Here is a 10,672-nt window from a genome sequence, read left to right on the forward strand (position 1 = left end):
CCATCACTGACTACCAGACGCACAGCCTGGTCTTCTAGCCAAGGATAAAACTTTTCGGTGGAAAGTGGGATGTAGCTTCTCTATCCCTCATGTGCCCACAACTCTCAGAATCAGAGGTTGCAGGGTCAGAGACCAACAATAGCAGAAATTGGGAGGGCAAGGGAAAGTGGGCTGAAGGGTCCTAGGGAGAATCGGGCATCCTCAAAAAGAGGTACCCTGGGCTACAGAGTGGGGGGAGCCCCGTCCCCTGTCCCAAGGGAGCCTGGGCGGGCTTGTCTAGGGAGCCGTCACAGAGTGTCTCAGGGCCAAACCCTGAGCTAGGATTTTTCCGCACTAGGATTTTCGTTGAATCATCACACCTACTCCATGCACTAAGTAGATGTGGTTATTATTCCCATTTTATAAGTGAGAACACTGAGGTTTACAGAATGTTGATAGTGTATTTGTTCTCGGTCTTGGCTGTAAGAAATTACCAGAAACTTCGTGGCTTAAAAGAACGGGAATTCATCACCTTACATTCCGAGGACAGAAGTCCAACCTGAGTCTCACGCCTCAGGGCTGCGTTGCTCTCGGGAGGCTCTACAGGTGAATGTGTTTCCTCACCTTTTCCGGCTTCTTGAGGCTCCTGTATGTCTCATCCCCCTCCTCCATTGTCAAAGCCAGCAGTGACAAGTTGCACCTTTCTCACACTACGTAGTTCCATCTCTCCTGCCTCTCTCTTCCACTGTTAAGGACCCTCGTGATGACATTGGGCCCTCCCAGCGAAATCAGGGCAACCTCACTCACTTCAGGCCAGTTGTTAAGTGCCTTTAATTACATCTGTGACCTCACCTCCCCATTGTCATGTAAGGTAATTTACAGGGTCCCGGGATTAGGACGGGGATACCTTGCAGGGGTGGCAGAGCTTTAGTCTGCCTCCCACAGGCAGTGTGTTGAAGTTTCACACAACTGGTAGATTGGGCAGCAGGGATTTGAAGGTAGCAAGCTCCTCACTGCCCTGGGCCGCCCAAATGCTCTGTCTCTTTGTCCTAACCCTGAAATCCTTCTGCCTTGGATTCAGTGGTTTTCTCAACTGAGCTCCTTACACCACTGCACCCCTCACCCGGTAGGGGGGCCTCCGTTGAGTGCCAGACCCATTTCATGGACTCTGACCTTGAACTCATGGACCCTGACATTGAACACGTGGACTCTGACGTTGACTTGCCCAGGGCATGTGGAACGGTGGCAGACAGAATGCTCCTGCCCAGTGCCCCATGCTGCCTGCCTCTTGGGGGCTAAGAAGAAGGAGCTCAGTATGTGTGTGTGGCCCAAAATGCAGGGGGCTGAGACTAATAGGTCAGAGGGGAGAAAAGGACTGGGGCAGAAGTGAAAATACAGTGGACCCACAGGGAACCAGGTTCTTATGTCTGAGCAGAGGAGGGCCCTGGTTGAGCTTCTAGGAACATTTCCCAGGGGCAAAAGCTCCCCTTATGAACAGAGGAGATGCTTCATCTGTCATAGAGAGCCTGGCTTCCAACCTCCTCCCCTTGACACATGGATATGCTTTCCCAGAACACACTCCCCTGACACAGACACGGGGCTAGAGCATTGTAGTTGACCGTGAGCTTGCGGCAGCCTCCCCTTCCCCCGCTCACGACAGTGTTTTGGAGGGCACGTGAATGATAGCAACAGCTTGACAGGACGATCTTTACAGCAGCAGACATCAGTGCTTCAGACTACAGGCTTGGAGCCAGACTGCCTGCATTCCACTCTTGGCTCTACCACAGACAAGCTGTGTGTCCTCAGGCAAGTGGACTGACCTCTCTGGATCTCAGCTCCCTTCTCTGTAAACTGGGAATAATAAGAGTACTTCTCTCCAAGTGTTATTGTGAAAATTCTTTTAATGAGGAAACGCTTCATAAAAGTAGCTATTACTGCTTAAAAAGAGTCAAAGATTATTGGCATTACTTCATTAACCATGATAAAGTGTCTCTCACTCTCTCTCCCTTTATTTATTTATTTTTAACTTTTTATTTAGGGAAAAGATAGAGAGTGTTTTGGGGGTCCCAGAGTAGAGAAGGGCTGCCTCTCCACTTAGAAAGAGTTGCTCTGTTTACATGATTGAATCTTCTTATCTGTAAGCATGGTCTATCTCTCCATTTGTTCAGGCTATTTTTAAATGTTCGTTATTGAAATTTTATGATTTTCTTTGCAAAGACTGTGTGTATCTTTGGTCAGTATTGTCTCTAGATATCATGCAGGACTTTCAAAATTATAACCAGAATTTTCTTACAATTACATTTTCTAGTTGGTTATTCTGGTGCATATAGGAATAAAATTGATATTTATATATTGATTATATCTAGCCACCTCTCTGATATCTCTAACCAATTCTTACAATTTTTTTTTGTCAATTCTTACAGTTTTGAGACAATTACTGTATATGACCTTGGCTTCTCTTCCAAGTTGAGAACAAATTGAGAAGTAGACGTAGGAGCATGTTAGAATAAGAACGATCACCTTTATTACCAGTACGGTTCTTTGGAAAATATGGATTAGATCTGTAGCTACAATAGGCTCTTTAATACTCCATTCCATGATTAATGTACTCAGTCACAGACAGGGCTGGAAAATGGTAGGCATCTCCTATGGGCGCTGCCCTTGTAAAAATCCTGGAATGGAGGAGCAGAGAATAAGTACTTTCTAGGGGTGGATTTGTTCCCCAGGACAGCGGAGAGAAAGATACTGAGCTATGCAGGTCTAGCTCCTTCTGCAGACTCAACAAATTACTCTCTTGAGGATGAATTGGAGAGCAAAGAGAGGCCAGCAGTGTTACTCTAATGCAGTTACAAACAGGAAGAAACATGAAGTAAATGCCCTTCCCATATTATAGATTTCATTGTATTCTCTTTATAAAAAAATAATTGTCCATGACAATACTATTTCTTGTACAATCCTTACACCTTTCATTAGTTTTTCCTGTCTTATTGCTGTAGCTAGGACATCTAGAATAGTGTTGAACAGATGTCATTATAGTGTGTCTTTTTTTTTTTCCTCATTCCTGTCTTTAAAGGGAATCTATATGATTGCTGTACTCTTTTGGTAGAAAGCTATTATCAAGTTAGGGAAGTTCCCTTCCGTTCCTGATTTGAAAAAAAACTTTTAAGTGGGTATTTAATTTTTTTTTTAAGATTTTATTTATTTATTTGACAGAGAGAGAGAGATCACAAGTAAGGAAGGCAGAGAGACAGGCAGAGAGAGGGGGAAGCAGGCTCACCGCTGAGCAGAGAGCCTGACGTGGGGCTCGATCCCAGGACCCTGAGATCATGACCTGAGCCAAAGGCAGAGGCCCAACCCACTGAGCCACCCAGGCGCCCCGGGTATTTAATTTTTTGAATTCTCTTTTGTGTTAATTGAAATGACAATATTAATTGTAATAACATGAATGTGATTTCCCTAATGTTAAGCCGTCCTTAAATTCCTGAGCTCATTGTGGCTTGTCAGGGAAGGCTTCTTAGAGGTGGGGTGCCATCAATGATTGCGAAGGAATTAGCTGGATAAAAAAGATGTATTGGGGGGCGCCTGGGTGGCTCAGTGGGTTAAGCTGCTGCCTTCGGCTCAGGTCATGATCTCAGGGTCCTGGGATCGAGTCCCACATCGGGCTCTCTGCTCAGCAGGGAGCCTGCTTCCCTCTCTCTCTCTCTCTCTCTCTCTCTGCCTGCCTCTCTGTCTACTTGTGATCTCTCTCTCTGTCAAATAAATAAATAAAATCTTAAAAAAAAAAGATGTATTGGGGATGAGAGGTAGGGCAAGATGAGGGTGCAGGTGGGGAGTGTTGTTGTAGGAAGAGACAACAACAAGTGCAAAGGTCCTGAGGTGGGGAAGGAGACAGTTTGTTTGAGGAACTTCCACAGAGCCAGGATGGCTTCACCTCTGAAGAGAGAGGGAGAGTGTTGGCTCCAAGGAGGCAGCCAGTAAATCTTATACAGCCCAGTTAACGTTCTCCTCAAACCTGCAAACTCATCTATCTGATGGAAAACAAGTCTCTGCTTCAGAGATTTTTCATCGGATTAAAATGGACTACTCAATTTTGTGTGGCTCAGGTTTCAGGTGGTTCAAATCTCTCTCTTTTAATTAAATGTGGGTCCTGCCTTTCCTCTCTCTGGGTCATGTCACAAGGTTCTTCTTCTCTTGCAGTTTAATGGTAGCAGAGAGCAGTTGTTCTTAAAGTATGGTCCCCATGGGCCAGTAGGAAATTGTCAGACATGCAAATTCTCAGACCCCACTTAGACTTTCTGAATCAGATACTCGGGGGCTAAGGCCCAGTGAGTGATCTGGGTTTTAGTGATCCCTCCAGGTGATTCTGACATACTCAAGACTTTGCGAACCATTGGATTAGAGCTTCCTGGAGCTTCCTGAAGCTTCCCAATGTTGTGGAAAGAACCCAAGACCGAGAGATGACAGGTCTGAGTTCTGGTCCCCTTTACTCATTTCTCCAACAAATATGTTTTGAGTGCCTACTCTGTGTGCCTTGCACTATTTTAGGTCCTGCAGACCCAGGGATGAACAAGACAGAGAAAGGCTGATTTAAAAAAAAAAAAAAAAGTAGTTATGGAATTCATACACATAAAATTCACCATCTTAACTAATTTAAGGCATACAGGATAGTGGTAGTTAGTACATTGACAATATTGTGCAACCATCACCACCGTCTAGTTCCAGAACATTTTATGACCCCCAAATGCGACCCTGTACCCACAAAGCGGTCACTTCCATTTGTCTTTCTCTCTGGCCCCTGGCAACCACCAGTCTGCTTTCTGTCTCTCTGGATTTACCTATTCTGGACATTTCATATAAGTTGAACTATACACTATATGGCCTTGGTGTCTGACTTTTCCCTTCTTATATGTTCTTAAGAGTCATCCGTGCTGTGACACGCATCATTCCTTGATATGGCTGAGTCAAACCCATTGTATAGACAGATTACATTTTGCTTACCCTCCATTAGCTGATGGACATTGGGGTTGCTTCCATATTTTAACTATTGTCAATAGTGCTGCTGTGAACATTTGTGTGCAAGGTTTTTTTTTTTTTTTAAGATTTATTTATTTATTTGAAAGAGAGAGAGAGAGAGAGAGAGAGAGAGAGAAAGAGCAAGCAGGGGGAGGGGTAGAAAGAGAGGGAGACAAGTAGACTCCTTGATGAGCAGGGAGCCTAATGTGGGGCTTGCACCCAGGACCCTGAGATCGTGACCTGAGCCGAAATCAAGAGTTGGATGCTTAACTGACCGAGCCACCAAGGTGCAAATTTTGGTTTGAATATCTGCTTCCCTTTCTTTTGGGAATATACCTAGGGGTAGAGCTGCAGTGTTATACAGTCACTCTATCTTGAACTTCTGGGGAGTCACCCAACTTTTCCATAGGGGCTGCGCCATTTTACATTCTCTCCAGCAGTGCTCAAAGGTCCCAATATCTCCGTGTCCTTGCCAACACTTGTCATTTTCCTTTCCTTTTCTTTTCTTTTCCTTTTTTTTTTTTTTTTTCGATGATAGCCACCCTAGAAGGTGTGAAGTGGTATCTTATTGTGGTTTTGATGTGCATTTCCCTACTGGCTACTAATGGTAAGCGTCTGTTCCTGTGTCTATTGGCCATTTGTATATCTTCTTTGGAGGAATGTCCAAGTCTTTTGCCCATTTAAAACCTTGGTTGCTGAAGGGCTGATGTTTTTGAGGTGCTAGGAGCAGAGCTTACTAAGGGTAGATAGAATCTGGGACACGTTTCTGAGCCTCTCCTGCCTCAGTTTCCTCTTCTAAATAGTGAGGATTGTAACAGAACCTGGGGTAAAGGATGGCCGCGAAGACTGAGGAGCCTGCTGTGTGTACAGCTCCTGGGACTCTGCATGGCACGTGGTGGCTCTGTGCTGTGTAACCGATGGTCCTTCTTATTCACCTGAGATGAGACTAACAATAGTAATGGAGCAAGAAGTTACCAGAGATTAATGACTGCTGGGAAGAAAATAAAACCGTGATGCAACAGAGAGTGACTGGAAGGCTATTTTAGGTTGGATGGACAAGGAAGGCTTTTTGGAGGAGGTGACACTTGAGCTGACACCGGAATGACAGGAAGGAGCCAACTGCCTGAGGATTCATATACCGGAAGAGCTGAGGGAACAGCCAGGGCAGAGTCTTAAGACAGGAACAAGCCGGCCAGTTCAAGGAGCCTCTTGGGAGAAGGACAGGGCTGCTGGGGTGGGGGCTGGGGGCCTGGGCTTTCCCTGCGTGCAGTCTTGGGGGCAGCCCAGAATGAGAGGACGAGGGCTTTAGCATCAGGAAGCCTGGGTGTCCAGGTCTCTATGTTTTAGTTAGGAAACAGAGGACGAGTGACAGCCTATTTGGAAAAGTCCTCTGCTTTCTCATGGTAAAAGAGGGGCTGGTTATTTCCACTTCATGGGTCTGCTCTGAAGCTTAAATGAGATAAAGTACAGACAGACACATACATTTGACATGGTATTAATCACAGGAGGGAGACACGGCTAAGCCCCATGCCCTGCCCAGCAGAGTGTGGGTGCACTTGAAAATACTTTATCATGGAGGTAGTCGTGATTCATAAGCCCTCTTTGCCTCCCTCCTGGCTTCCCACCTTCCTTGAAGCTTCCTTCAAGGTCCAGTCCAGTTAGACTTTTACTGAGCAACACCCCCCACCACACCCCATCCATGTGCCCAGCAAGAGACCGTGGAGGTGAGTGACAAGGTCTGTGACTTCAAGGAGCCTCAACCCCTTCATCCACGAGGCATCCTCCTTCGGAGGCAGTTAGAATGACCGCCCCTCCTCCTGTGTGGCAGCAGCACACAGGGGATGTGGAAGTCCTTAGGGGTTGAAGGAAGTATGGGGAAGGGCTGGGGCTTGGAATCTTGGTCTCCTTCTTACCAGGCAGCATCCAGGCAGCAGGCAACCCAGTATCGGGGCTAAGAGCACTCCGAGGCCAGACTGCCTGTGCCTCATGCTGGAGCCCCCACTCGCTGGTTACTTCACCTCTCTGTGCCTCAGTTTCCTCATCTGTGAAATGGAGGCAGTAGTAGTCCTTACCTCACAGGGCTGTGATATCCATGGGAATAATCTGAATCCAGGTAAAGCACTGGAAGAATGCCTGGCAGGAAAGTGCTGTATATATATCTGCCTGTTAAAACAAATAACATCACATTAGCTTTGTGGCCTGGGCAAGCCATTGCCGACCAGAGCCCTGCTTTGCAAATCTGCACATTGGAGCTCCTGTGAGGCTCCTCGTGTGAGGTGGGATAAGGTGTGCATAGTGCCCGGGCCTGGTGAGTCTGCACAGACACCGGCTCCCTTCCTCCCTCTCACCCCTGAGTCTTGCTGGGACCCTATCTCTCTTTCCCTCAACAAGGCCAGAGACACAGGCCTTATCTGCAGCCCAAGGCCGGTACTGGACAGTTCTCAGAAAATCGCTGTTTTATGGAGCTGGAAAAGGAGGAGAAATTGGACATGAGGCGGGGTGTGTGAGTCTGTGTATGTCTGCATGTGGGTTTGTAGGTCCCTGTGTCTATGTGTGTGTTTGTGTGCGGTCTATCTCTGTATGAATGTCTGTGTGTATCTGTGTATGTCTGTGTGTGTACGTCTGTCTGTGTGTGTATGTGCATATGTCTCTGTGTCTACGTGTGTCTGTGTCTGTATGCATGTCTGTGCATGTGTGTGTGTGCGTGTGCGTGCGTGTGCGTGCGTGTTGGGGCACCAGCCAACCCCAACCTGCGCAGAGCTGCCGGGAGGACCCAGCGATCTGAGCCAGCCCAGAGGTGGGGCTGGGGGCGGGGCTGGGGGGATGCAAGGGCCGGCCCGGCCACTAGGGGAGTGTGCCTCCGCCGCAGGCGCCGCGGGCGGCGTACCTGATTGGGGCGGGCGCCCCACTGACAGTTCTGACAGTTTTGCAACATCTCCTGCCTAAGGTTAAAAAAAAAAAAAAAATTAATTAATGTATCTTTCTCCGTAGCAGAGAAGGGAGCCCAGACAACCGAAATAACAAGCCGACTCTCTTTGCAGGAGAATGCAGAAGGTGGTTAACCCGCCCCGTCCTTCGCATTCCTGGGCTGAAGGACTAAGAATCCAGTTGTGGTTTCTGCTCTGGCTATCTTGGTGCCGCCGAGGGTGCCACGGGGGAAAATCTGCTGAATTCTTCCTTTTCTATTTTCTGCCTGGGTGAGGAGGAGGGCGTTAATGCCGGCTGGCAGTTACATGAAACTGAGATGGATGGTAATGGGGTGTGTTAACAAACAAGGGCAGGAAATAAAGTGTCATATTTTCTGGAGGGTGAACCGCTCCCCGGAGACAGAGCAGCAGGATTCTACAGAGGAGACACTTTAAAGAGAGGGGGAAAAAAAAAAAAAACCACCCTGCGTAATCTCCCCCTCCCCTCTCTTCTCTTCCCTTTCTGGTGCCTCTTTAGTGAGACATAAATTCAGTCCTATCCTGGGGCTGGCTAACAGGCAAATAATTGGGCACCAAAAAGGAAAAAAAAAAAAAAACCCCTCACTTAGATTGCTGCTAAGATATTTAGTTATTCCTTTGTCTCAGGCTGAATCTGGAGAAACAGAGGACTTCAGGACTTAGAGGGAGACTGTAACATCAGAGCGACCTGCCTGCAACCCAGTTCCTGTTTGGGAGCAGTAGCACCTATCCCCAAGCCCCCTGACTTGCAGATGGGGTACCCTGGAGGGGCCCCTGACTGCTGCTTTTGCAATGCAGGGAACAGCCTCACCCCATTTCCTGCGTTCTTGCCACCTTCCACCATGGCACCTTCTCTTATTCCTTCTGCAAGGACCCAGGCCCCCTACCCTCCCTGCCTCATCCCTGCTGTCCCTGCATCACATGGCCTCTCTGGACAAAGTGCTCTTTGAAGGCCTGGCTGCTATCTGGTTCCTGGTATGCCTAGCACCCGGCGCCACGCCTGCCACATTCGTAGGTGCTTGATATGTGTTTGTGAGGGGATGTGTGGTGGTGTCCCGAAGCTCTCTGCTAGGAACTAAAATGGCCAATGTTGATGGAACACATTCCCGATCCTGAACGCTTCGTGTGCTTTTTCTCATTTAATCCTTACACCATCCTTGTGAACTGCGGGCGAGCGGGCCATCATCACCCTTATCATCATCTCCATTTTACGGATTTGGGAGTTGAGCCTCAGAAGAAGAAACTGACTTGCCCACAGCCACAGAACTTGGCAACCAGAGCAGGGTGGCTCTGTTGACGGGGGAGTGGGGGGGGGAGTGGGAGGATCCCCCTGCTACCTGGGAAGTCCCTGCCTCAGCGTGCTGCGTGGGACCCTTGTGTGGCACTTCGCGCTTGCTAACTTGTGCTGTTGTCAAGCGGTGTGCTCCTTGAGGCCCAGGCTGTGCTTCCAGCTTCTCTGTGGCCTTCTGGAGAGAAAAGACCAAAGCAGGACGGGTTCTGAATCCTCTGGAAGTAGGTCCCTGGGCTCGGCTTTGCTTTGTACCTAATGTGTCTCCAGGGGGCCCCCACTACTTCTAGACGCTGGAACCAGGCTCCCTGGGTTCCAGTTCCACCTCTGCTGCTTACTACCTGGGCCGCCCCCTTAACCTCCCCGAACTTTGGTTTCCTCATTTGCAAAATGGGGACAGTGGTAACACCCACATCATCGAGCTGTGGCGAGGATTCTGTGAGTTCGTGTAACGGTATTTGGCGCCAACCCTGACCACCTGTCTGATGCATGGATCTGGAATCTGCATTCTTTGCTGCCACCTCTGAGCTGGAGGTTTGTCTCTGTGGTGTTCCCCCAGTGTCTCTGGGCCTCACAACCCCCTCTTTTTCATTTAAAAAGTAGTCATTCCATTATAAGCAAACAATATGCCAAGCCAACAGCCAACGTGCGCCTTTGAGGTGACAGGGGAGAGAGGAACACTTGGCATTCTGCCTTAGCTATCCTCTTCATGTCACTTCTGAACAACATAGAAAGCAACAAGGGATGCCCATATAAGGCCTGGTATTCAATACATTCAGCATATGGCTGCTTTGGGTGGACATACGCTTACAATTAATGAAGCCAGCCGGCTTCTCCAGACGGCTGTAAATACTCTAGGAAGAGAAACCCAAGACCAGGGGTTCAGGACACCCCGCACGGCGGCACCAGCTCAGGCTCTTCCTGTGTACGATGCCACATGACTCGGTCCTTGCTCCTTCCTGAGAGCTAGGTGAATCCACCACAGCCACATTTTTGTCACTATTCCCAGTGTTCCCGATGCTGTCACCAGATACCATGTTCTCTAAGACCAGAATGTGTGCCATTGAGTTTTCTTCAAAAGGTGCCCTAAGAGGAGTGTGGGTTGGGGTGCTCAGACTGCTTGGGAGGTGATCCTCCTTGTTATTGTCTGGTCTCCCCTACCTAGGGAGCAGGTGTTCTACTGTTGGGCAGTCTACCAGGTGTGGGGATATTGGTGGGTCCCTGTCTCCATGGAAGGGCCACCTGATGGGGGGCAGCTAAAAGACAAGAAGTACTGTGACACCGAGCACGGTGCAGGGGAAGGCCAGGCTGCTGTGGAGTTTCTGTGGGGGTGAGGGAGATCTAGGTGGACTTCCCATGGTGGCACTGACCAAGCTGAGGGATGAGGAAAGTGCAGGAGGAAGCTAGGCAGAAAGGGAAGAGGGCCTTGTTCCAAGCTCGTGCAAGC

The sequence above is a fragment of the Enhydra lutris genome, unplaced genomic scaffold (genome assembly GCF_002288905.1).
Source record: "Enhydra lutris kenyoni isolate GAN:26980312 unplaced genomic scaffold, ASM228890v2 scaffoldscaffold26, whole genome shotgun sequence".
Taxonomy (NCBI): domain Eukaryota; kingdom Metazoa; phylum Chordata; class Mammalia; order Carnivora; family Mustelidae; genus Enhydra; species Enhydra lutris.